We start from the raw sequence: 27818 nt of genomic DNA on the forward strand, positions 1-27818 counted from the left end.
ACTTCCGAAAGAGAGCAGCCAAGGCATTATCATTCCAGGTAGTAAGTACCGCCACTTTCGGAATTTTTGACCGTACAATTCTGCAGAATCCCGACCCTGGTTCAATGCCAGCAGGGTCTTTTCAGCCTGATCAATGGCATTAGGTTCGTCATACAACCCCAAGGCTTGAAAAAATGCGTTCACATTAGTCAGAATAGGATCATCTGGTTTCAAAGAAAATGCCCAATCCAGGGGATCGCCACGCAGCAAAGAGATGACAATTTTTTTGTTCATGGGGGGGGAGGCAGCACAGTTAGGGAGTTTTAGAAAGTAGCATATGTTCATGTTGGACATTCAGCTGATGCAAAAGGTGAAATAGGTCAAGTCCCAGGAAGAGGTGGACCAAAGCAAGCCATTTTTCTGTCACCCTATGTGTCATCAGGGGATGGTGGGACAAAATCCTTGGAAACCCATGCGTGGTTCATTTTAATGAAGGTTAGATCATTCACATTTTGGGTTGACAGACGGGTCCTTTTTTTCTGTCAGGATTGATCCAGCTGCACTGAAGACTCTTTCCGATAGCACACTTGCAGCTGGGCAAGCGAGCTCCTGTAAGGCATATTGTGCCAGTTCAGGCTAGGTGTCCAGTTTAGCAGCCCAATAGTCAAAGGGGAATGACCTGTGTGGTAGAACATCGATATGGGAGGAAAAGTAGTTTGTAACCATAGTTGACAACTGCTGTCTCCTGTCACTTTCCATCGATGCAGTATTACCAGTTGTGTGAGCGGTACTTGAAAAATCAGTCCACAACATTGTCATGAAACCCCTGTCTCCAATGCCACTTCTGCTGTGTGCACCACGAACACCTCTGCCAAGCTGCCCCCGGCCCGTACGGCTCGTGTGAGAACCATCACCGCTGCTGTGTGCTGGGAATGCCTCAAGCAACCGATTTTCTAGAGTTGCTTGTTTATTAGCCAATATTAGGTCAAGGTTGTCCTGTGGCATGATGTTTTGTAATTTGCCTTTATAGCGTGGATCCAGGATGCTGGCCAACCAGTAGTCGTCATCGTTCATCATTTTGGCAATGCGGGGGTCCCTTTTTAGGATCTGCAAGGCATAATCTGACATGTGGGCCAATGTTCCCGGTGTCAATGATGCACTGCGAGTGCTGGTTGGAGGAGCACTTTCTGGCAAATCCACATCCCTCCAGTCACGCACAAACCCTGTACCAGACCTTGCCACGCCAACATTTTCACTTGCCCCACGAGATGCATCCTCCTCTCCTAAGTAATCATCCCCATCATCCTCCTCCTCCTCCCCTTCTTCCTCCACCTCGTCCAGGAGAGGTCCCTGAGCAGACAATGGCTGAATGTCATCAAGGATTCCCTCCTCCTCAACATTGGCTGCAGAAGCCTGCTCCTTAAGGTGCGTCAAAGTTTGCATGAGCAGACGCATAAGTGGGATACTCATGCTTAGGATGGCGTCGTCTGCGCTTACCAGCCGTGTGCATTCCTCAAAACACTGAAGGACTTTACAGAGGTCTTTCAGCTTCGACCACTGCACACCTGTCAACTCCATGTCTGCTCTCAAAGTGCCTGGCCGTGTATCCTCCCACAAATGCATTATGGCCTGCCTCTGCTCGCACAGCCGCTCCACCATGTGCAGGGTGGAGTTCCACCTTGTTGCAATGTCGATAATGAGGCGGTGGTTGGGAAGGTGGAGCAATCGCTGCAGCTTCTGCATACGAACGGAGTGTACAGGCGACTGGCGGATGTGCGCACACAGTCTTCGCACCTTCTGGAGCAGGGCTGTTAACTCCGGATAATTTTTGAGGAAGCACTGCACCACCAGGTTCAAGGTGTGAGCCAAGCAAGGTATATGGCCGAGTTTTGAAAGGGCTATGGCTGCCACAAAATTATGGCCGTTATCACTAACTACCTTGCCTGCCTCAAGATGTACACTGCCCAGCCATGACTCAGTTTGTCGCTTCAAGTACTCGGCCAGCACCTCGGCGGTGTGTCTGTCGCCCAAACACATCATCTGCAACACAGCCTGCTGACGCTTTCCACTAGCTGCTCGATAGGGGGACACCTCGTGTGCAACAGTGGCAGCTGCAGATGGAGTGCTCGTACGACTGCGCTCTGTGGACGAGCTTGCGCTTCTGGAGGAGGAGGAGGGTCGAACGCCTACAGCCAACTGTTTCCTATACCGTGGGCTAGGCAGCACTGTCCCACCACTGCTGTCCCCTGTGGACCCTGCATCCACCACATTAACCCAGTGCGCAGTGATGGACACGTAACGGCCCTGGCCATGCCGACTGGACCATGCATCAGTTGTGAGGTGCACCTTTCCGCTCACTGACTGCTTGAGTGCATGGACAATGCGGTCTTTCACATGATGGTGGAGGGCTGGGATGGCTTTGCGAGAGAAGAAGTGGCGACTGGGTAGGTCATAGCGTGGTACTGCATAGGCCACGAGTTCGCGGAAAGCTGCGCTTTCCACCAACCGAAAGGGCATCATCTCAAACGAGATTAGTTTGGCAATGTGGGTGTTCAAACCCAGTGTGTACGCGGATGAGAGACTGAGTACTTTCTTGACCTACTCATAATGTCTGGGAGGGTGAGCTGGACTTGAGAGCTGCATATGGTGGAAGTAGCGGTGGACAGGGCGGACTGAGAGAGGGTTGATGATGGTGATGGAGTTGTTGTTCTTTCTGATGGCCTAGATGGCACCTGAGACTCATCAGGGTCAGAATCTGGCTCTGTACACTGCGAGGACAATGTAGTGCTCTGAGTGAATGTACCAGCAGAATCATCCATCAGCGGCTGTGCATCAGTGCACTCCATGTCAGATTCATCTTGGCCTGGGTAATTCACCATTTCACTTGATAATCCAGGCATGGTATGTGAAAACAGCTCCATGGAGTAATCAGTAGTATGGCCTGCGTCATCCTTCAATCTTGGTTGGGGTGAAGGACACAAGGAAAGGTGTGGTTCATGAACATGAGCCTCCAATGACGACTCAGTGCTTTTACTTTTTACAACTGAAGAAGAGGAGGCGATAGAGCTGGAGGCTGAGTCAGCAATGTAAGACAAAACTTTTTCCTGATGCTCTGGCTTTAAAAGCGGTTTGCCAACTCCTAGAAAACTAAGCCTTCGAAGCCTTATGGAGACAGACGATGATGCAGGCTCAACACCTCCTGCATTCGGTCCTATTTTGCTCTTGCCACTACCATCAGATCCACCACCAACACCATCATTACCAGCTGCCAAACCCCGCCCAATTCCACAGCCTCTTCCACCAGACTTCCTCATTTTTTGCAGAAATGTAGACAAAATCCAACAAACTATATAGTAATGTAAAACAAGGTACAAGGTGTCTATAGGACAGGGGAGATTTTGAATTTCTGCACACACTAGTGGACACTGGACACTTTTGGATTGTGTGAGGCCCACTGAATATCTGAGCGCTATGTCACAGGCTCGATGGCACAGCTGTGACCAAAGTGACTAGAGGATAAGGGAGATTTTGAATTTCTGCAGACACTTGTGGAAACTGGACACTCTTGGATTGTGTGAGGCCCACTGAATATCTGAGCGCTATGTCACAGGCTCGATGGCACAGCTGTGACAAAAGTGACTAGAGGATAAGGGAGATTTTGAATTTCTGCACAGCGCTATGTCAGAGGCAGAAATTGGCTAGTTTATCACAAACTACAAGGTGTATGTTGAATTGGGCAGAATAGGAATCTCCCTAGAGTGCAGGTCTGTAAGAAGGGAACATGTCCTCGACTTATTCTCACAGAGTGACACAGTTAGCTTCACTGTGGCTGTGATAACAGCCGTTACACGGTACTGTGTGAGGAGCGTACACCGCTGTATGGTGTGAAAAAATGCACGCTCAGTACCTCAGCAGGACAAAAAAAAAAAAATTGGGATTGCTTTTAAAAAAGCAGTTTGCAGCTCAGTACCTCAGAAGGACAAAAAAAAAAAAAAATTGGGATTGCTTTTAAAAAAGCAGTTTGCAGAGCAGTGGGTAAACAGCAATGCAGCTGTCAGGAAGCCTTAGAAGGCAGCCCAACAACCAACACCACTGATACACCACAATATAGCCTCCCCTTGCACTGCACACACAGTAACTGGTGTGTTGTACAGGCACAATCGCTAGCAGCAGAAGCAGTTTTTTTTTCTTCTTCCCTGCCTAACGCTCTCCCTACAGAATCAGCAGCAACCTCTCCCTATGCTAAGATCGGCAGAAGTAAGATGGCGGTCGGCGTGCATGCCCTTTTATACCCCCTGTGACGCCCACCAAAGCTAGCCAATCACTTGCATGCCCTTCTGAAAGATGGTGGTGACCCGTGCCTATGTCACCACGTTGCCCACAGTGTCCGTGGATCCTGATTGGCTGAAAAAGAGCGCAAAACAAACTTTTGAAACGCGACTTTGACGCGTAAGTCGCCGACCTCGTGGCCGACCTCATCCTAGGGTCGGGTTTCGTTTCATGAAACCCGACTTTGCCAAAAGTCGGCGACTTTTGAAATTTTTCGACCCGTTTCGCTCAACTCTACTGCTGAATAATGTATGTGTGAAAAAATAATCTAAGGCTGAACCTTCTGTAGTGTATCATAGACCCCAGATAGCGTTGCTGATGGGGAAAGTGAGTGTCCACACTGAGGGTGGATGGGTGAAGCAGGTAGGAAGCCCCCTTATGGGTACTAGACCCATGAGACAATAGCTCCTTTGTGGACATCAGCTGACCCTGTGGCAAAAGTTATACCATTTACAAAAGGGGGAAATTGATATAGAAGGTTTGCTTTCATATCCCTTTAATACTTCAATTGCCTTTTGCCTATTATTGCTAGAATTATTCTTATGACACTGCAGACTATTAGTCTCTGTTTCAAGGAGACTATACTTGTTATCATATATGTCCTCAATAGTCAGCAACAACATGTTCTGGGTACATGGTAAACAAGGTATGACCCTGAGGGGTGGGGGCTACATGAGCCACATAGAGCTACATTTGTTGTAAATGGTATAAAATATTGCCTTGTGTTTCATTTCGTCAGATGAAGTGATTTTCCCACGACCCGTGTGCAGTCTCTTTTGTCTCCAATTGCTTGTAAATTAAGGGCGTAAAAAACTGCTAATTCAGACTCACTGGTCATCTGGCATACCCGACTTTGGTCAGAACGAAAACAGCTACGACAGCTTCAATTCAATTCAGTCTGTTTTTGGAAGCCTTATCTCTCCTGATGCTGGGTATTGTAACCAAAGAGCGTGCATACCCCCCTCCCTACCTGTCTGCTGAGGCTCCCTGGGGGGGCTACATGGGAGGCTGTGTGGGGCTCATGCAGTATATGGGGAGGCTGTGTGGGGTCTCATGCTGTACATGGCGAGGATGTGTGAGGTTCATGCTGTACATGGCGAAGCTGTGTGAGGTTCATGCTGTACATGGCGAGGCTGTGTAGGGTTCATGCTGTACATGGGGAGGCTGTGTGGGGCTTATGCATTACATGGGTAGGCTGTGTGGGGCTGCTGTGTGGGGCTCATGTTGCATATGTAGTAGCTTGTGTGAGGCTCATGTTATGTATATAAGGGGCTGTGGGGGGTTAAAGATATATAGGGGTTTAGCATATTTAATTCTGCTCAATATTAAGTGATACAATTAATATTAATAAATTAATATTGAGAATTAATTTCAAGCTATTGGTTCTGCCTTCCACAACAGTCATGGTCTCATGTGGCCCCTCTAAAAAATTAATTGCTCACACCTGCTTTATAGTGAGTCTGACCCATAGGCAGCACGTGTCCGGCACCGGCTGTACGATCTAAGCCCAGTATGTTTGTCTCTTTAACACTGCAGCGTCACAGAGAAAAACTTTTCTGACTTCTCCCCTCCTGCTGCCAATGACTGGTTGCACGCAGAAAGAAAATTGTCCCTCAGTGGGAGCAGATGGGGAGAAGCCACCAGGGACCCACCTGTCTGACTAGTCACCTGTGTGACCTCAGTCCACGGCGGCTTTCAAAGTAGGTTTTTGCATGAAATGCCGCAGCGTGTCAGAGTCAACCATACCTGGCTGGAATGATACAGCCAATGTCTGATCCATGCGGCCTGTGGATTGAGCAGCTGGCATCAGCCATCAGATTACCTTTAAGATCCCATAGGTGCCAGTTATGTCACATGGTTGACCATTATCCTTATGTCTTTGAAGAGAGCTATAACTCCCAGCATGTACAGGAGCTAATATGGCATGTTGGGAGTTATAGTTCACCACAGGAGTAATGATTTTCTTTTGCATTAGTGGCATGGGAGCAGAGAGGACACTTTTTTTTGTTAATTCCAAGGCTATGTCCACACGTTGCCGCGGAAATTTCAGCGGGAATGCCGGAATTCCATTCCGCAGGAAATATGCGAGAAAATCGCATTTCAATTTCTGCCTATTTCCCACGGAAAAACTAGCAATTTGCAAAAGTAATTAGCTTGCAGAATGCTAGCGTTTTCCAAGCAATCTGTAGCATCGCTTGGAAAACTGATTGACAGGTAGGTCACACTCGTCAAACAGTGTTTGACTATTAAGGAAAGAGAGCGCACATAGGGCGATAAAAGTGAGGTGAGTGCAAACTTTGACGCACCTTAAGGAGCAGGCATCTGCAGCCAATGTTGACGAGGAGGGAATCCTTGATGACATTCAGCCATTGTCTGCTCAGGGAACTCTCCTGGACGAGGTGGAGGAAGAAGAGGAGGAGGAGGATAATGATGGGGATGATTACTTAGGGGAGGAGGATGCATCTCGTGGGGCAAGTGAAAATGTTGGCGTGGCAAGGTCTGGTACAGGGTTTGTGCGTGACTGGAGGGATGTGGATTTGCCAGAAAGTGCTCTTCCAACCAGCACTCGCAGTGTATCATTGACACCGGGAACATTGGCCCACATGTCAGATTATGCCTTGCAGATCCTAAAAAGGGACCCCCGCATTGCCAAAATGATGAACGATGACGACTACTGGTTGGCCAGCATCCTGGATCCACGCTATAAAGGCAAATTACAAAACATCATGCCACAGGAGAACCTTGACCTAATATTGGCTAATAAACAAGCAACTCTGGTAAATCGGTTGCTTGAGGCATTCCCAGCACACAGCAGCGGTGATGGTTCTCACACGAGCCGTACGGGCTGGGGGCAGCTTGGCAGAGGTGTTCGTGATGCACACAGCAGAAGTGGCGTTGGAGACAGGGGTTTCATGACAATGTTGTGGACTGATTTTTCAAGTACCGCTCACACAACTGGTAATACTGCATCGATGGAAAGTGACAGGAGACAGCAGTTGTCAACTATGGTTACAAACTACTTTTCCTCCCATATCGATGTTCTCCCACACAGGTCATTCCCCTTTGACTATTGGGCCGCTAAACTGGACACCTGGCCTGAATTGGCACAATATGCCTTACAGGAGCTCGCTTGCCCAGCTGCAAGTGTGCTATCGGAAAGAGTCTTCAGTGCAGCTGGATCAATCCTGACAGAAAAAAGGACCCGTCTGTCAACCCAAAATGTGGATGATCTAACCTTCATTAAAATGAACCATGCATGGGTTTCCAAGGATTTTGTCCCACCTTCCCCTGATGACACAAAGGGTGACAGAAAAATGGCTTGCTTTGGTCCACCTCTTCCTGGGACTTGACCTATTTCGCCTTTTGCATCAGCTGAATGTCCAACATCAACATATGCCACTTTCAAAAACTCCCTAACTGTGCTGCCTCCCCCCCCCATGGCCGTGGTCACCACCTAGCGCACGACACCGTGCGAGTGCCGTTGCCCTGGACAGGTGGGTAGGCCGACTCTTGGGCGCGGGCACTGGCACAGGGTCCCTCATAGTGCAATCAAGTGTCTCTGACGGTGGTGGTGCACACCCGCCGTCAGACACACCGCCGTACTATGAAGGGCCCAGTGCCAGTACCGACGACCACGAGTGGTCCCCCCTTGCTTGGGCAGGGCCCCAGCATTTGCAATATTTACCTCTCCCTGCTCCTCTGCTGTGTAGTCTGGGCCGTCAAATCCATACTGTGCCTGACACCGTCTGAGCCTGCCTCCTGATGTATAGACATATATTTTGAATGTGTACGCTATCCATACATGTTATCCGGGGATACGGTACCCTTTCTCACCTTTGTGCAAACACGTGCAAGTCATACTGGGCCTAACACCGTCTGAGCCTGCCTCCTGATGTATAAACATATATTTTGAATGTGTATGCTATCCATACATGTTATCTGGGGATACAGTACCCTTTCTCACCTTTGTGCAATCACGTGTAATCCATACTGGGCGTGAGAACGGCTGGCGAGCTGTTAAGCAAGCTACAGCACCTGTGGTTTGCACACGTAAGTTTTTCATTTTTTCAGGAATGACGGTTAGGCCTAATTCCGGAACTGCAGTTGACCTACACTTACTGGGAAATCATTGTTCGCGGGTAATAATTGTAATCAGTGATCCCCATCACTAACGTTGTTCAGCGGATTATCTGCACCTGTAAGCGACAAACGCTGGCTTTTTCAGTGTAGCGCACATGCAGCCACGGACATGTAAGGGCATGACACACCAGTTATTGGCCAATCTCATGTGCCAGAGCCTCACGTGTCCCTCTAGTAAGCCGGACTCGGACCGCGGGGCATGACGGAGTCTCGTTCGTTAACGGAATTAAGCTTGCAATGTGTGCATCTTTTCTGTAGCTGGCATGATTGAGGTTTCCCAGGTGGAGTCGAATTTAACCGTAGGCTCCACTCCTGGTGGTGCCCTTCTGGACATTCCTTTAAGGTTCAGCTTTGCAACCATACTGCCCACGTAAAACAAACACTTTGCCTTCATGAACGCTGTTTGGAGGGTCATGACTCGTGGGAATAACGCCGCCCAATCAGTTAACCTGCTAGAGAGATCGTTCGTTGCTCCCAAGCATGACATCACACTCCCTAGGAGGAAGGTAATGCTGATGCCCAGCCACTGCTCGATGAATCTGCTGGTATATTGACCCAGACCACTACATTCCCCTCGCACGCTACACGGCCTGAATCTGACCCTGATGAAACTCAGGTTACCCTTCCCATATACAGTTCCATCTTACACGATGACAAAGAAAGCTGCAGATGAAAGTGCAGGTTCGGCCCACCCGCCATCAGACACACCACCGTACTATCAGGGGCCCTGTGCCAGTGCCGTCGCCAACGAGTGGGCCCCCCCTGCTTGCTCAGGATCACAGCACTTGCAAGGTTGAAATACTGTGCAGTGAGATGGAAGATGGGGACGACGAGGAGTCCAGACTAGTACAGGGATTCCCTAGCGAGGAGACTTATTTGATTGTTTTCAATGTTGGGACAGCAATTTTTGGGGAGCACTATACTCTGGAGAATGATAGATGGGGCCCACCATACACTGGAACATTCCAAAGGTGGACATCAGACACTGGAGCAGCATTTACAGGGCCCATTATACACTAGAGCATTAGAAATGGGGCCCATTATGTTTGGAGCATTATTTGGGCCCATAAGACAGTGGAGCTTCATCCATGGGGACCAACATATACTGTAGCATTATGTGGAGCTCATCATATACTGTTTCAAACATTATATGGGACCAATGATTCTGTATGGAGAAATAGATGGGCCTCGTCATGAGATGTAAAACGTGAAGTATTTTTCATTGTACTATACCGCTATTTCTCTGCCGTATCGGAGCATGATGAGTTGTGGTATGTGTTAAAGGGGCGCTCTTTCGCCCAGGGCACATGAAAACCTGGAGCCAGCCCTCCCCCCCACAACTGTAGCCAAATAACCCCCATTTTTCAGTGCGTAACTTGTATTATGAAGTTAATTAAGGTTGACAAGCTTAAGTAAGAAGAATTGATGCTTTTGGCATTCAAATGGGCACTGTAGGTGTGTTTCCTGTACTCCTCTCACTGCCGACTTTTATTCCCCATTGACTTACATTGGGTTTCGTGTTTCGGGACGACCCCGACTTTTCCCTATAATCGGCCGATCTTGCTCGATCCGACTTTTGGAAAAGTCGGGTTTCACGAAACGAAACTCGACCCTAAAAAACCAAAAGTCGCTCAACTCTACTGACAAGAATAAACAATAATTTGCAGTTAGCCCAATCGTGGGGATAAATAGCTGAGAAATAAATAGTGATTAGTATATCTTAATAAATATATTGCAATTCGCCTAGTACAAAGCTGTGAAAAAAAATGGTAGTTACTATTTCCATTAAGTATTGCACTCAAACAGTTGATTAACCAAGAGAGATGGCACGTACCCGAATAGAATTCTCCTAGAGGCTGCAAATAAGAGCGGCAGGAAGTAAAGGATTAATAGGTACATAGAACACACAATTGGGTGAAAATATTAAATGGTCATGAGCAATATGTCCCGGCATAAAGAGTGTGATTATATCCTTAGTCCATAGTTAATGCTTGGTATAAACCTGCATTCATAAAATAGTCCAATGTCTATAGCCATGGGGAGAGCTGCCCCGGCCGATGACGGATACACCAAGTACATTCTCCAATGAGTGGAGGGCTCGTGCCCTGTGAAATAGCGCGCTGAACAGTACATGGTGATTTCACCATATATAGTTGTATGTGAGTGTTGCTACTCACAATACCTCCAATGGTCTGCGTAGAATTCGGTGACTGCGTTCTGGCTGGTGCAGTAAAGGTCGGACCTGGGAGATGCGGCGATATGCCGAGGTGTAGTGTGAGACCAGCGCTCCTGCGCTCCAGCTGTCGGCAGGGATCCGGTCACTCTGGTCGATAGCTGCGTCCCGGCAGATGTGCAGTAGGAGCAGGACCTGTGTGACGCGGTGGATCACGTGGTGCCGCCTAACTGCTGCTAGATGGAGGTACGGGTGGCAAAAAGGGCCGAAACCAGCGAGTTTCGGAAAACTCCGCTTCTTTCTTCAGGTCCGGGACATATTGCTTATGACCATTTAATATTTTCACCCAGTTGTGTTCTATGTACATATTAACCCTTTACTTCTAGGAGAATTCTATTCGAGTACATGCCATCTCTCCTTGGTTAATCAACTGTTTGAGTGCAATACTTACTATTTCCATTAACTACCATTTTTTTCACAGCTTTGTACTGGGCGAGTTGCAATATATTCATTGCTAGGGTTCTAAAAGTTCAGGGGTCCAAGCCTCAAAGTGCATGTCTACCCATCTGACCCCCCTATAATCATCTAAAGAGCATCTATAGATATATAATTACAGTATACCACTGTTGCTAACCAAAAACATACAATGCAAAGACCAATATTATCAAAATTACTACTATAAAAGACCAAAACAATAAAACTACTCAATGTCCACCACCATCACCACTACTCAGCAAATACATAATATAATATAACCATTACCTTTACATAACAAAACACTATACAGAGACCAATGACACCACCATACACCTTCCACTACATAGACTGAAACAAATTTAGCGGTCACTAAATAAAAAAAATAGTCTACTAAAAAGAGCAATATTACCATCTTACTGTTATCATATATTGGTAGATACTAGTCCCGCAGAACATACACGTGAGTACAGTAGTTATATATAGAACCTTACAGCTGACAATCTTTCTGATTTGGGTCGCTCACTTTTCCTGTCTTTTTCATCAGGCCCAGACCTCCATTACCACTTCTCCAGCCACAAATCATCTGCACAGTTTACAACAAAAACACATTTGACATTTCACATTTCTACTGATGTCTCATTTATTCCCAACCTACAAAAACTCCCCACTCTGCTTACCTGAGGCATAGGATACTGACCCCAATATTTTAAAAAACTGTGCCATTACTATGATTACTCCCTCCCCCAAAAATTAGTGTCCCATAGAAAATATTAATACCCCCACTGTGCAAAGGCGTGTATGCTCCTTTAACCCCTTCCCGACCAATGACTCCACATAGGCATCATGAAAAGCTGTGCCAATCTGACCAGTGACGCCTATGTGGCGTCATGAATTAATTGCCCTCCTGCGGGTCGGGTGACTGACCTTTCAGTGACTCCACCCGACCCACACACGGGGCTTTGTTCTTCAACACAGGTGGGGTGGCTTCACCCCCACGTGTCTACAATCGCTCTGATTGGCTGTTAAATGTGAAACAGCCAAATCAGAGCGATAGTAATATTTCATCAATGAAATTTGATGAAATATTATAATCCCACCACGGCCGATGCTGCAGTAGCATCGGACATGGCTGGAGACACTAACCTGAACCCCCTCCCATACCGGCTGGGAAGGGCGATCTGCCGCCGCTGTCATCATCTGCCCCCCCTGCCTTGGAATTAGGGTTAAGATTAGGGTTAGATGTGTGTTGGGGTTAGGGTTAGGCTTGTTGTTAGGGTTATTGGTAGGGTTGGGGTTAGGGGTGTATCGGGGTTATGGTTAGGGATGTGTTAGGGTTAGGGTTGGAGTTAGAATTGAGGGGTTTCCACTGTTTATGCACATCAGGGGGTCTCCAAACGCGACATGGTGCCACTATTGATTCCAGCCTATTTTGCGTTCAAAAAGTCAAACGGTGCTCCCTCCCTTCCAAGCCCCGACGTGTGCCCAAACAGTTTTCCCCCCGCCACATATGGGGTACCAGTGTACTCAGGACAAACTGAAAAACTTTTGGGGTCCAATTTCTCCTGTCACCCTTTGTGAAAATAAAAAATTGCCTACTAAATAATAATTTTTTGAGGGGAAAATTTTTTTTTTATTTTCAGGGCTGTGTTATAAACTTCTGTGAAGCACCTGGGGGTTCAAAGTGCTCACTATGAATCTAGATAAGTTCCTTAGGGGGTCTAGTTTCCAAAATGGGGTCATTTGTTGGGGAGCTCCGAAGTTTAGGTGCACAGGGGCTCTCCAAACACAGCATGGTGTCCGCTAACGATTGGAGCCAATTTTCATTTCAAAAAGTCAAATGGTGCTCCTTCCCTTCTGTGCCCTGCCGTGCGCCCAAACAGTGGTTCCCCCCACATATGGGGTACGAGCGTACTCCGGACAAACTGGACAACAACTTTGTGGTCCAATTTCTCCTGTTAGCCATGTGAAAATAAAAAATAGCGTGCTAAAAAATCATTTTTGAGGAAAAAAAAAATGATCTTTTATTTTCACTGCTCTGCGTTATAAACTTTTGTGGAGCATTTGGGGGTTCAAAGTGCTCACTACACATCTAGATAAGTTCCTTAAGGGGTCTAGTTTCCAAAATGGGGTTACTTGGGGGTTTTCACTGTTTAGGCACACGGGCTCTCCAAACGCGACATGGTGTCCGATAACGATTGGAGCTAATTTTCCATTCAAAGTCAAATGGCGCTCCTTCGCTTCCGGACCCTGCCATGCACCTAAACAGTGGTTTATGACCACATATGAGGTATCGGTGTACTCAGGAGAAATTGCTTAACAAATTTTAGGATCCAATTTATCCTGTTGCCCATGTGAAAATGAAAAAATAGGAGTGCTGGCGGTGCTCCTTTGCTTGAGGAGTGCTGGCGGTGCTCCTTTGCTTGAGGAGTGCTGGCGGTGCTCCTTTGCTTGAGGAGTGCTGGCGGTGCTCCTTTGCTTGAGGAGTGCTGGCGGTGCTCCTTTGCTTGAGGAGTGCTGGCGGTGCTCCTTTGCTTGAGGAGTGCTGGCGGTGCTCCTTTGCTTGAGGAGTGCTGGCGGTGCTCCTTTGCTTGAGGAGTGCTGGCGGTGCTCCTTTGCTTGAGGAGTGCTGGCGGTGCTCCTTTGCTTGAGGAGTGCTGGCGGTGCTCCTTTGCTTGAGGAGTGCTGGCGGTGCTCCTTTGCTTGAGGAGTGCTGGCGGTGCTCCGTTGCTTGAGGAGTGCTGGCGGTGCTCCGTTGCTGAGGAGTGCTGGCGGTGCTCCGTTGCTGAGGAGTGCTGGCGGTGCTCCTTGCTGTTGACTGCTGATGTCGGTGGCCCAAGCAGGTTCTGTGGTGGTTTGGCTCCAAGCTGGTGGTGCTATGGCGGTGGTGGTGCTCCATACAGGAGCAGCGCTTGCCATAGTGGTGGTGGCGGAGGTGTGTCCTGCAGCACTCAGACTTGAGGTGGTGTAGTGATGTCCGGCTTCGCTGGGAATGCAGGTGGCCGTGCAGTGGTATGCAGCAGAAGTCGGTAGTGTGGTCAAGCGAGTCAGTGGTGGAACTGTTGGAAATGACACCACTGACTGCTGCACATACCGATTCTGCTGCATAGCCTGCAAGTAAGCAGTGTTGCAGGCCTGTAACACACTCAGCTGTTGCTCAGGACTAAGGTGTTCCGCCATGCCCTGTTCAATTTTACTGAAAAAATGGTGCGCTGGTGAGTTGAGGTCGACCTCCAGATGGTCAAGGCGCTGGTCGACAGAGTGGAAGCGGTGTTCCATGTGGTTAAAACCATGCTCCATCAGGAAAAAAACGCTTTCCGTTCTGGCGGCCAGCGCCCTGAAGCTGGCCTTAAAGGCCTCGCTCAAGTGCATGAACTCGGGCATGACATTACTGTCCAAGGCCCACTGCCGCTGGCGGGTAGTGCCCGCATAACCAGTGACAGAGACCTGGGACAGGGGAACACCTGATGGACCAGCTTTCTGGTCACCAGCTGTCTGTGTTGCTGACCTGCAAGATGCTTCCTGGCTGTCGGATGGCTGGGACGGGCCCGAGGTCGATCGATGAAGAAGCGCTCCCGGGACAGGGTTAGGTTGCAGGGTGCTGCTCCAAGTGCTGTGGAAAGAAAGGGAAAACTTTAGTATCATGCATTTACAAGAAGCATCACCTGTGGTATAGAAAAGCATATATTAAGCACAAACAAAAAAAAAAAACTTACGCTCTGATGGCAAGGACCGGTCTCAGGAAAGCCAACTCGTGATGGTAGCGGTACTTTCTTCTGCGCCTTGCCGCAGAACCACTCCGAACCGGTCCCTCAGCACGAACATCAGTGTTGAAGCGGTCCTTCATCGAGCGCCAACGTGTGCGGATTTTTTTCACTGTTGGTAAAAAAAAAAATAAATAAAAATGCACTAGTTTAACATCATTCTCACCACACACCTCATTGAACTTTGAAAACAGTCTCTGCTGCAGCACCAATAAAATTCTAGACACAATGCAGTAACTGTTGAGACGGTGGACACTGTTATGTTTCCTGCTACAATATATGTATCAGCGAAAACAACAGTATCATCAGGAACAAGAGTGAAAACAGGATCAAGACAGCAGTTGAAAAATCAATCACAGTTCTCAACAAGGCATTGGTCCTTTTCATGCAAGAATATATCAAATCAATCACAGTTCTCAACAAGGCATTGGTAATATATCAAATCAATCACAGTTCTCAACAAGGCATTGGTGTGTTTAATGCAAGAATATATCTTGCAAAAAACACAGCACCGTCAGGTCCAAAAAACAATGCAGCAGCTGAAGACACAAATCAATCACAGTTCTCAACAAGGCATTGGTGCTTTTCATGAAAGAATATATCTTGCCAAAAAAACACCACCACCGTCAGTTTTACAAAACAATGCAGCAGTTGAAGACCCAATTCAATCATAGTTCTCATCAAGGCATTGGTGCTTTTCATGCAAAAATATAACTTGCCAAAAAAATACCACCACCGTCAGGTCCACAAAACAATGCAGCAGTTGAAGACACAAATCAATCAAAGTTCTCAACAAGGCTTTGGTGCTTTTCATGCAAGAATATATCTTGCCAAAAATACACCACCACCGTCAGGTCCACAAAACAATGGAGCAGTTCAAGTCACAAATCAATCACAGTTTTCCACCAGGCCTTGGTGTGTTTAATGCAAGAATATATCTTGCAAAATACACATCAGCACCAACAGGTCCAAAAATAAATGCTATATCACAGAGCATCTTTATACTTACTGAACACCCTTTTTGAAGCTGCAGAGGCGCTGTCCAAGCCATCCATCATCACTGCGGCCACCTCTTTTCAGAGCTCTGTCTTTGTACTGCTGGTCACGGCTGTCCCACAATGGGATGCGCTCCTCAACGAGGCGGATGAGGTGCTCGTTGTCTGTGTAGACTTCTTCGTTATTTCCCTCTACTCCTCTTTGGTCAGACCTCATCTGGAATATTGTGTCCAGTTTTGGGCACCACATTTTAAAAAAGACATCAACAAACTGGAGCAAGTTCAGAAAAGAGCGACCAGAATGGTGACCAGTCTGCAAACCCTGTCTTATGAGGAAAGGTTGCAGGATTTGGGAATGTTTAGTTTGCAAAAGAGAAGACTGAGAGGAGACTTAATAGCTGTCTACAAATATCTAAAGGGCTGTCACATTGTAGAAGGATCAACTTTATTCTCATTTGCACAAGGAAAGACTAGAAGCAATGGGATGAAACTGAATGGGAGGAGACACAGATTAGATATTAGAAAAAACTTTTTGACAGTTAGAGTGATCAATGAGTGGAACAGGCTGCCACGAGAAGTGGTGAGTTCTCCTTCAATGGAAGTCTTCAAACAGAGGCTGGACAGACATCTGACTGGGATGATTTAGCGAATCCTGCTTTGAGCAGGGGGTTGGACCAGATGGCCCAGGAGGTCCCTTCCAACTCTACGATTCTATGATTCTATGAGTCATCCCGCTGTGGAACCTAGAAAAAAAAATATAGAATGTTTAGAAGTTTGGAAAAGATACAAAAAGAAACAGAAAAGAAGCAAGAGAAAGAAAGACAGAAAAAAAATATATACAGTGCCTACAAGTAGTATTCAACCCCCTGCAGATTTAGCAGGTTTACACATTCGGAATTAACTTGGCATTGTGACATTTGGACTGTAGATCAGCCTGGAAGTGTGAAATACACTGCAGCAAAAAAGAATGTTATTTCTTTGTTTATTTTTTTTTTAAATTGTGAAAAGTTTATTCAGAGGGTCATTTATTATTCAACCCCTCAAACCACCAGAATTCTGTTTGGTTCCCCTAAAGTATTAAGAAGTATTTCAGGCACAAAGAACAATGAGCTTCACATGTTTGGATTAATTATCTCTTTTTCCAGTCTTTTCTGACTATTTAAGACCCTCCCCAAACTTGTGAACAACACTCATACATGGTCAACATGGGAAAGACAAAGGAGCATTCCAAGGCCATCAGAGACAAGATCGTGGAGGGTCACAAGGCTGGCAAGGGGTACAAAACCCTTTCCAAGGAGTTGGGCCTACCTGTCTCCACTGTTGGGAGCATTATCCGGAAGTGGAAGGCTTATGGAACTACTGTTAGCCTTCCACGGCCTGGACAGCCTTTGAAAGTTTCCTCCCGTGCCGAGGCCAGGCTTGTCCGAAGAGTCAAGGCTAACCCAAGGACAACAAGGAAGGAGCTCCGGGAAGATCTCATGGCAGTGGGGACATTGGTTTCAGTCAATACCATAAGTAACGTACTCCACCGCAATGGTCTCCGTTCCAGACGAGCCCGTAAGGTACCTTTACTTTCAAAGCGTCATGTCAAGGCTCGTCTACAGTTTGCTCATGATCACTTGGAGGACTCTGAGACAGACTGGTTCAAGGTTCTCTGGTCTGATGAGACCAAGATCGAGATCTTTGGTGCCAACCACACACGTGACGTTTGGAGACTGGATGGCACTGCATACGACCCCAAGAATACCATCCCTACAGTCAAGCATGGTGGTGGCAGTGTCATGCTGTGGGGCTGTTTCTCAGCCAAGGGGCCTGGCCATCTGGTCCGCATCTATGGGAAGATGGATAGCACGGCCTACCTGGAGATTTTGGCCAAGAACCTCCGCTCCTCCATCAAGGATCTTAAGATGGGTCGTCATTTCATCTTCCAACAAGACAACGACCCAAAGCACACAGCCAAGAAAACCAAGGCCTGGTTCAAGAGGGAAAAAATCAAGGTGTTGGAGTGGCCTAGTCAGTCTCCTGACCTTAACCCAATTGAAAACGTGTGGAAGGAGCTCAAGATTAAAGTCCACATGAGACACCCAAAGAACCTAGATAACTTGGAGAAGATCTGCATGGAGGAGTGGGCCAAGATAACTCCAGAGACCTGTGCCGGCCTGATCAGGTCTTATAAAAGACGATTATTAGCTGTAATTGCAAACAAGGGTTATTCCACAAAATATTAAACCTAGGGGTTGAATAATTGACCCACACTTGTATGTTTAAAATTTATTAAAATTTAACTGAGCAACATAACTTTTTGGTTTGTAAGATTTATGCATCTGTTAATAAATCCTGCTCTTGTGTGAAGTTTGAAGGCTCTAACTTATTTGCATCTTATCAAACCTGCTAAATCTGCAGGGGGTTGAATACTACTTGTAGGCACTGTATATACTCACATTGCGTCTCCTCGCCACGACTTGACTACGCTGCTCCCGCTCAGAATCCTCAGACGGCTCCCGCTCAGACCGCTCCGACTGCTCCCGCTCAGACCTCTCCCGCACTCCATTTTCACTTCCCGTGTCCGATGTCTGTAAAGAAAGAAAAAATTAAAATACATTTCTAGAGGCAGCTATACTTATCAAAAGGCAGCAAGATTCTCACCTCACGATCAGCTTGGGCCAGTTCTTGCCGAGATGGCAAATAGACCAATCCGGAAGAAGACATGCTGAAAAGAAAACAAAAAATACATTGGTACATAATAAATTGTACAGGACACACAGACATCATTTTGGCTCCTGAAGCTTGAATCCACAGGTAGAAGGCTCTTGTAGAATGCTTGTCTGGTCTCTGCAAGGCATTATGTAGAGTAATTGTCTGACCCTGAAGACACATTCTTTTATGTACACTCCTCCAAAACAATGTTGCTTGTTTAGGGGGAGTTCTAGACAAGTGTCTAGTCATTGTTTACTCAAATCGCGTGTGCGCACAAGGCGCGGACGTGCGCGGGGCCAAGCGCTCGTCAGCAACCACATAGACTGTAATGCTATTTTTGGGCGCACACGTGCGAGCGCGATTTTTTTAACAATGCCGCCGGAAAAAAAATGCAACATGTAGCGTACGTTGCAAACTATCAAAAACCAGCGGTTTCAATGAACACACATTTCTTGGTAGAATCGTGCAGGACTGAAATTTTTGATGTTTTTCTACTCCCCTCTCCTGAGCCCAAACAAGTCTCTAAAAGCATGAGTTTGCAACTACTTTACTTTTGGAGAAAATTCAAAACATTCATTATTCAATAGAGCCCAATAGCAAAAATCAGGTTTTGAATGAAGAATCACATTTCTTGGTAGAATCATGCAGGATTGAAATTTTTGATGGTTTTTTACTCCTCTCAACAGCCCAAACAAGTTTCTAAAAGGATGAGTTTGCAACTACTTTACTTTTGGAGAAAATTCAAAACATTCATTATTCAATAGGGCCCAAAATATCAAAAACCAGCGGTTTGAATGAACACACATTTCTTGGTAGAATCGTGCAGGACTGAAATTTTTGATGTTTTCCTACTCCTCTCATGAGCCCAAACAAGTCTCTAAAAGCATGAGTTTGCAACTACTTTACTTTTGGAGAAAATTCAAAACATTCATTATTCAATAGAGCCCAATAGCAAAAACCAGCGTTTTGAATGAAGAATCACATTTCTTCGTAGAATCATGCAGGATTGAAATTTTTGATGGTTTTCTACTCCTCTCATGAGCCCAAACAAGTCTCTAAGGCTAGTTTCACACTTGCTTTTTTTTGCAGCGCGTTTTTCCCGCAAAAAGACGCATTGAAAAAACGCATACAAAAGCATACAACTGCTGCGTTTTTTTCAAGCATTTTTATGAGCATGCATGAAAAAAACGCAGCGTTTTTAAGCGTTTGTATGCGTTTTTAGTGCGTTTTTACCGCGTTTGCGTTTTTTTCCAACATTTTTAGGTGGCCCCTCACACTACCCAAACCATGACTTTACTGACCCTAACCCTAACCCTAACCCTGACCCTATCCCTAACCCTAACCCTGACCCTAACCCTTAACCAAATCATACTTAACCCTGACCCTAACCCTGACCCTAACCCTAACCCTAACCCTAACAAAACCATACTTAACCCTAACCCTAACCTTAACCCTAATCCTGACCCTAACCCTAACCCTAACCCTGACCCTAACCCTTAACAAAACCATACTTAACCCTAATCCTGACCCTAACCCTGACCCTAATCCTTAACAAAACCATACTTAACCCTAATCCTGACCCTAACCCTGACCCTAATCCTTAACAAAACCATACTTAACCCTGACCCTAACCCTAACCCTAACCCTGACCCTAACCCTTAACAAAACCATACTTAACCCTAATCCTGACCCTAACCCTGACCCTAATCCTTAACAAAACCATACTTAACCCTGACCCTGACCCTGACCCTAACCCTAACCCTGACCCTAACCCTAACCCTTAACAAAACCATACTTAACCCTAATCCTGACCCTAACCCTGACCCTAATCCTTAACAAAACCATACTTAACCCTAACCCTAACCCTGACCCTAACCCTTAACAAAACCATATTTAACCCTAATCCTGACCCTAACCCTTAACCAAACCATACTTAACCCTAACCCTGACCCAAAACCCAACCCTAAACCCCCTTAACTAACCCTAACTCTAACCCAAACCCCTAAATTCCATGGTTAAAAAAAAAAAACGCATATGCAAAAAAAACGCTTACATGAGCATGCCAGTGCGCACATATGCGCATCCAAAGGCTATAATGGCCATTTTTAGCGCAAAACGTGCGCATATGTGCGCATGCGCTTTTTTGCAGGGCCAAAAAATGCAACATGCTGCGTCTGGAAAATCCAAAAGCACACCCCAAAAAAACGCAGCGCATGAAAATCGCATACATGCGCTTACAAGCGCGCAGGTATGCGCACCCATGTTAAATATAGGGGAAAAAACGCATGCGCAGGTTAGCGTTTTTTTCCAGCGCTAAAAAACGCAAATGTGAAACCAGCCTAAAAGCATGAGTTTGCAACTACTTTACTTTTGGAGAAAATTCAAAACATTCACTTTTCACTAGAGCCCAATAGCAAAAATCAGGTTTTGAATGAAGAATCACATTTCTTGGTAGAATCATGCTGCATTGAAATTTTTGATGGTTTTTTTACTCCTCTCAAAAGCCCAACCAAGTCTCTAAAAGGATGAGTTTGCAACTACTTTACTTTTGGAGAAAATTCAAAACATTCATTATTCAATAGGGCCCAAAATATCAAAAACCAGCGGTTTGAATGAACACACATTTCTTGGTAGAATCATGCAGGACTGAAATTTTTGATGTTTTACTACTCCTCTCATGAGCCTAAACAAGTCTCTAAAAGCATGAGTTTGCAACTACTTTACTTTTGGAGAAAATTCAAAACATTCATTATTCAATAGAACCCAATAGCAAAAATCAGGTTTTGAATGAAGAATCACATTTCTTGGTAGAATCATGCAGGATTGAAATTTTTGATGTTTTTCTACTCCTCTGAACAGCCCAAACAAGTTTCTAAAAGGATGAGTTTGCAACTACTTTACTTTTGGAGAAAATTCAAAACATTCATTATTCAATAGACCCCAATAGCAAAAATCAGGTTTTGAATAAAGAATCACATTTCTTGGTAGAATCATGCAGGACTGAAATTTTTGATGTTTTTCTACTCCTCTCACGAGCCCAAACAAGTCTCTAAGGCTAGTTTCACACTTGCTTTTTTTTGCAGCGCGTTTTTCCCGCAAAAAGACGCATTGAAAAAACGCATACAAAAGCATACAACTGCTGCGTTTTTTTCAAGCATTTTTATGAGCATGCATGAAAAAAACACAGCGTTTTTAAGCGTTTGTATGCGTTTTTAGTGCATTTTTACCGCGTTTGCGTTTTTTTCCAACATTTTTAGGTGGCCCCTCACACTACCCAAACCATGACTTTACTAACCCTAACCCTGACCCTAACCCTAACCCTGACCCTATCCCTAACCCTAACCCTGACCCTAACCCTTAACCAAATCATACTTAACCCTAAACCCTAACTAACCCTAACCCTAACCCTAACCCTGACCCTAACCCTAACCCTAACCCTGACCCTAACCCTTAACAAAACCATACTTAACCCTAACCCTAACCTTAACCCTAACCCTGACCCTAACCCTTAACCAAACCATACTTAACCCTAATCCTGACCCTAACCCTAACCCTGACCCTAACCCTTAACAAAACCATACTTAACCCTAATCCTGACCCTAACCCTGACCCTAATCCTTAACAAAACCATACTTAACCCTAACCCTAACCCTGACCCTAACCCTAACCCTAACCCTGACCCTAACCCTAACCCTAACCCTGACCCTAACCCTTAACAAAACCATACTTAACCCTAACCCTGACCCTGACCCTAACCCTGACCCTAACCCTTAACAAAACCATACTTAACCCTAATCCTGACCCTAACCCTGACCCTAATCCTTAACAAAACCATACTTAACCCTGACCCTAACCCTAACCCTAACCCTGACCCTAACCCTTACCAAAACCATATTTAACCCTAATCCTGACCCTAACCCTGACCCTAACCCTTAACCAAACCATACTTAACCCTAACCCTGACCCAAAACCCAACCCTAACCCTGACCCTAACCCTAACCCTAAACCCCCTTAACTAACCCTAACTCTAACCCAAACCCCTAAATTCCATGGTTAAAAAAAAAAAACGCATATGCAAAAAAACGCTTACATGAGCATGCCAGTGCGCACATATGCGCATCCATAGGCTATAATGGCCATTTTTAGCGCAAAACGTGCGCATATGTGCGCATGCGCTTTTTTGCAGGGCCAAAAAATGCAACATGCTGCGTCTGGAAAATCCAAAAGCACACCCCAAAAAAACGCAGCGCATGAAAATCGCATACATGCGCTTACAAGCGCGCAGGTATGCGCACCCATGTTAAATATAGGGGAAAAAACGCATGCGCAGGTTAGCGTTTTTTTCCAGCGCTAAAAAACGCAAATGTGAAACCAGCCTAAAAGCATGAGTTTGCAACTACTTTACTTTTGGAGAAAATTCAAAACATTCACTTTTCACTAGAGCCCAATAGCAAAAATCAGGTTTTGAATGAAGAATCACATTTCTTGGTAGAATCATGCAGGATTGAAATTTTTGATGGTTTTTTACTCCTCTCAACAGCCCAAACAAGTTTCTAAAAGGATAGTTTTGGCTTTCCATCATTTTTTCATGCTGGATCCGTTTTTTTCTCATAGACTTGTATTAGTGACTGATGGCCACACGTTTCATCTGTCGTCCAACGGATCCATCAGAAAATCTCTGTCCGTCGGCCGGAGACAACGGACAGATGAACGTTTTTTGTGTACGTCGAAAAGTCGGATAGCGACGGATTCCGTCTTTTAAAACTGAGCATGCCCGGAATCATTTTTCTTCCTTTATTTTAACCCCCTGCGGCTGCTTTTTCTATTCTGGCACAAAATCCTTCTCTCTCTCTCTCACTCCAGAATTCTGTTTCTTTAATTCCTACAGCAAGGCTGCTACAACGGATCAGTCATAAAAACAGATCCAGTGCATTAGTTTTTTGCAATATACGCAGGATCCGTCCACTTGACGGATCTGAACACTTTGACGGATTGTGACTGATTGCAAAACACTGGAGTGTGAAAGGGGCCTTAAGAAGCGAGATGTGGATGAGAAAAGGCGGTGGATCCGTTGCCAACCGTTAATTGACGGAATCTGCCATCGGATCCTCCTTTTTATACTGAGCATGCCCGAATGAATGTCCTTTCATGATATTTAACCCCAAATCCCATTCTGGCAGCTAAATCTCTCTCTCTCTCGTGAAACAGGCCTTACTTTAAATTTCATGCACTAGCGTCTAAAGCGGATCCGTACAAAAAACGGATCCAGTTGCATCCGTTTGCCACAAAACGGAAACGGATCCGCTTTTGCACACTGGCGGATTTTGACTAATGCCAGAAAACTGAAGTGTGAAACAGGCCTAAGAGAAAGAAAAGACTCAATCTGAGAAGAGGTCACCTATAAGGTACCAGGATGTACATTTTTAGCTATTGGTACTGACTGCGTCTCATCAGTACTATGGTTCCTGTATAGTCCACAGTCTGATAAAGACTGATAACTCCCAGCATCTCCTTACCATTGTTAAGGACATACTGGGAGTTGTAGGTTCATGAGATACAAATGTATATGGGCCTGACTTAGAAGGATTCAGCTCATCAGTTATTAATCACATGATGTCATAGACCTAAAGGAAAAGGGAAGAATTAGCTGGGTAGAAATGCAAAATGGGTGCCTTCGGCTTCATCTGCCTTGGGCACCCAAAATACTTTGTTTCGGCCCTGGTAACGGATAAAGCAAAATCCTACATGACCTATCAGTGTTCTACGATTTGGGTTGAGGACACTTATTGTATGTGGGCTGGTGAATTTTGTGTGCCAGGGCTGCTTTTTAGTCCCAACTCGGCCCTGAATCCCCTCGTGTATCTGAATGGGAGGAAGAGTGTGAACTTGTGCTAATTGTGCAGTCACACTTTGTCATCTCTGCTCCGTCCTGTCTTCCAGCGCAGGGTTAAATTGCTCTGACTTCATATCTGGCTTCATGGCTTGATCATAGATGCTGGATCCTGATCCCCAACAAAATTTCACCAACCGAAGATTGTGAAAGAAACACACAAAACACTTTTATTGGATGTTAAATTGACCGAATTTTATTCCAAATCTCATCATTATTATTTCTTTCAGTGTCTGAAATTTAGAATCAGCCAATTACTATGAAAGAGACACTGAAAATGGTAGAACCCCCGACTCACGAAGAATCGTCCTTCAGCACTCAGGAGAGGAAAAACCCCCTGTAGTGGAAACCTCTAGGGAACCATGGCTGCAGGACTGCCCTTCCCTTGGGCTTAGAAGGTTAGTGCCAACATGTAACAGCAAATTGTACCTGAATTTGTACATTGTGTCATATTTGTTTTGGAGAAGCCTAATGCGACCTCTCCAGGCCGTACACATAAAGTGAAGGTGGCGAGTACCGGACGTGAGGGAGATCTGGCTGCAACATCGCGATGGCTGATCTGGCTGGCTAGGCGCTATGGCTGATCTGGCTGGCTAGGCGGTGTCCCCTTCCTCCCATTGTGGAGTGATGAAGCTCCAGGTCTCCAGACACATCAAGTATGGCTCCGTCTACGGCTGAATGACTTGTGGTTTTGGAATCTTCTCCTGCATCATAGATGCATGACTTTATGACATCAGCGCAGTTGCCATAGTTATCACAGGTGTTTTATACTGTGGTTTCATTGGCTAGAAAGTCCCTCTCAGTGTTCCAAAGATTTAACCCTTGAATGACTGGTATTGTGCCTTTCTCCAGAAGCCTGTAAAATAAACTTGTCACTAGACAGGACCATTATCATTATTATATTTTAGAGTTGCCCCAACCAAAGTCTAATAAGTGAGCGCATCTACAGAGTTGATGTGTAACAAGCGCAGTCATTCCATTAAGCCCTACTAAATGCATAAATGCACAATATGAGATCAGAGTAGTCTCATAGAAAATTAATGATACCAAGGTAAAAGCAGTTTGATATGGGATGCTATATAGGGGCTCATACTGTATATAGGAGCTATATGGGGACTCACACTGTATATAGGAGGCAATATGGTGGCAAACAATGTAGTCAGGAGGCTATATGTGAGTGCTCATACTGTATATAGGAGGCTATATGGGGACTCACACTGTATATAGGAGGCAAACACTGTATTCAGGAGGCTATATGTGGGCTCATACTGTATATAGGAAGCGATTTGCAGGCTCATACTGTTTATAGGAAGCGATGTGCAGGCTCATACTGTACATAGGAGGCTATGTGGATACTCATACTGTTTATAGGAAGCAATGCGCAGGCTCATACTGTACATAGGAGGCTATATGTGGATGTTCATACTGTATATAGGAAGTGATGTACAGGCTCATACTGTATATAGGAGGCTATGTGCAGGCTCATATTGTATATAGGTAGCAATGTGCAGGCTCATACTGTATATAGGAGGCAAAAACTGTATTCAGGAGGCTATATGTGGGTGCTCATACTGTATATAGGAGGCTATATGCGGCCTCATACTGTATATATGAAGCGATGTGCAGGCTCATACCGTACATAGGAGGCTATATGTGGCCTCATACTGTATACAGGATGCGATGTGCAGGCTCATACTGTATATAGGAGGCTATGTGGGCTCATATTGTATATAGGAAGCAATGTGCAGGCTCATAGTGTATATAGGAGACTATATGCGGCCTCATCTAATATATAAAGCTCAAAGTGTGTATGTATGTATGTGTGTGTGTATGTTTGTATGTCCGGGATAGGCATCTGCACCGTCGCAGCTACAGCCACAAAATTTGGCACAGTCACACGTCTGCACCCCGAGAGCGTCCTAAGCTATGTTGTGAGGCGAAATTTTAACCCTGCGCATTCCAATTCACCAAACAATTTTGCCCCTATCTACATACTGGGGGAAAAAGTGTGTGCGCGTCAAGCCCCGCCCCTCATTGTGTTGTCACAATGCCCCTATTTGCATACTGGGGAAGCAGTGTGTGCATCAAGCCCCGCCCCTCATTATGATGTCACAATGTTTGCCATGGTGATGCTGATGTCATCAAAGGTTGCAAGCCCTGCCGCCGCTCATTATGATGTCATAATGGTTGATTATGGAATGGAGGATGTGTGATGAGTATATGGGCACTGGACTATAGGATGGTGGATATGTATGATGGGTATATGGGCACGGGACTATGGGATGGGGGATGTGTGATGGGTATATGGGCACTGGACTATAGGATGGAGGATACAGTGGGGAAGAAAAGTATTTAGTCAGTCAGCAATAGTGCAAGTTCCACCACTTAAAAAGATGAGAGGTGTCTGTAATTTACATCATAGGTAGACCTCAACTATGGGAGACAAACTGAGAAAAAAAAATCCAGAAAATCACATTGTCTGTATGTATGACGGTATATGGGCATGGGACTATGAGATAGCGGATATGTATGATGGGTATATGGGCACGGGACTATGGGATGGAGGATATGTATGATGGGTATATGGGCATGGGACCATGGGATGGAGAATATGTATGATCGGTATATGGGCATGGGACTATGGGATGGAGAATATGTATGATGGGTATATGGGCATGGGACTATGGGATGGAGGATATGTGATGGTATATGGGTACTCGACTATGGGATGGAGGATATGTATGATGGGTATATGGGCACGGGCCTATGGGATCGTGGATATGTATGATGGGTATATGGGCAGGGACTATGGGATGGAGGATAATTATAATTTTCTATAACTTACCACCGTTAGTTACTATGCCCGGGCAGCGCCGGGCTCTTCAGCTAGTACTGTATATACACTGTGTTCCAAATTATTATGCAAATGCTATTTTTCTCTGATTTTCCTAAATAGTCGGTACAAATGACAGTCAGTCTAATAAAAGTCATCACCCGTTAGAATATGCATCGAATTTTATTGAAGAAACCTCCCATTGATAACAGTATAATCTCCAAAATGAATAAAAACTCAAATTGCACTGTTCCAAATTAGTATGCACAGTAGAATTTCTAAACATTTGATATGTTTTAAAGAACTGCAAAAATGCTCATTTGTGGAATTTGCAGCATTAGGCTACTTTCACACATCAGGTTTTCGGCGTCAGGCGCGATCCGGCGTCGTGCCGGAACGCCGGATCCGGCAAATGTTTCGTAAAACCGGATGTGACGGATCCGGTTTTCTGCCGGATCCGTCTTTTTCTGGACAGACAAAACCGGATCCGTCTCATCCGGTTCATCCGTTTTTCTATCCGTTTTTCGACGGATTACGCCGGATC

The sequence above is a fragment of the Dendrobates tinctorius genome, unplaced genomic scaffold (genome assembly GCF_039654945.1).
Source record: "Dendrobates tinctorius isolate UK_male_01 unplaced genomic scaffold, ASM3965494v1 ptg000076l, whole genome shotgun sequence".
Taxonomy (NCBI): Eukaryota; Metazoa; Chordata; class Amphibia; order Anura; family Dendrobatidae; genus Dendrobates; species Dendrobates tinctorius.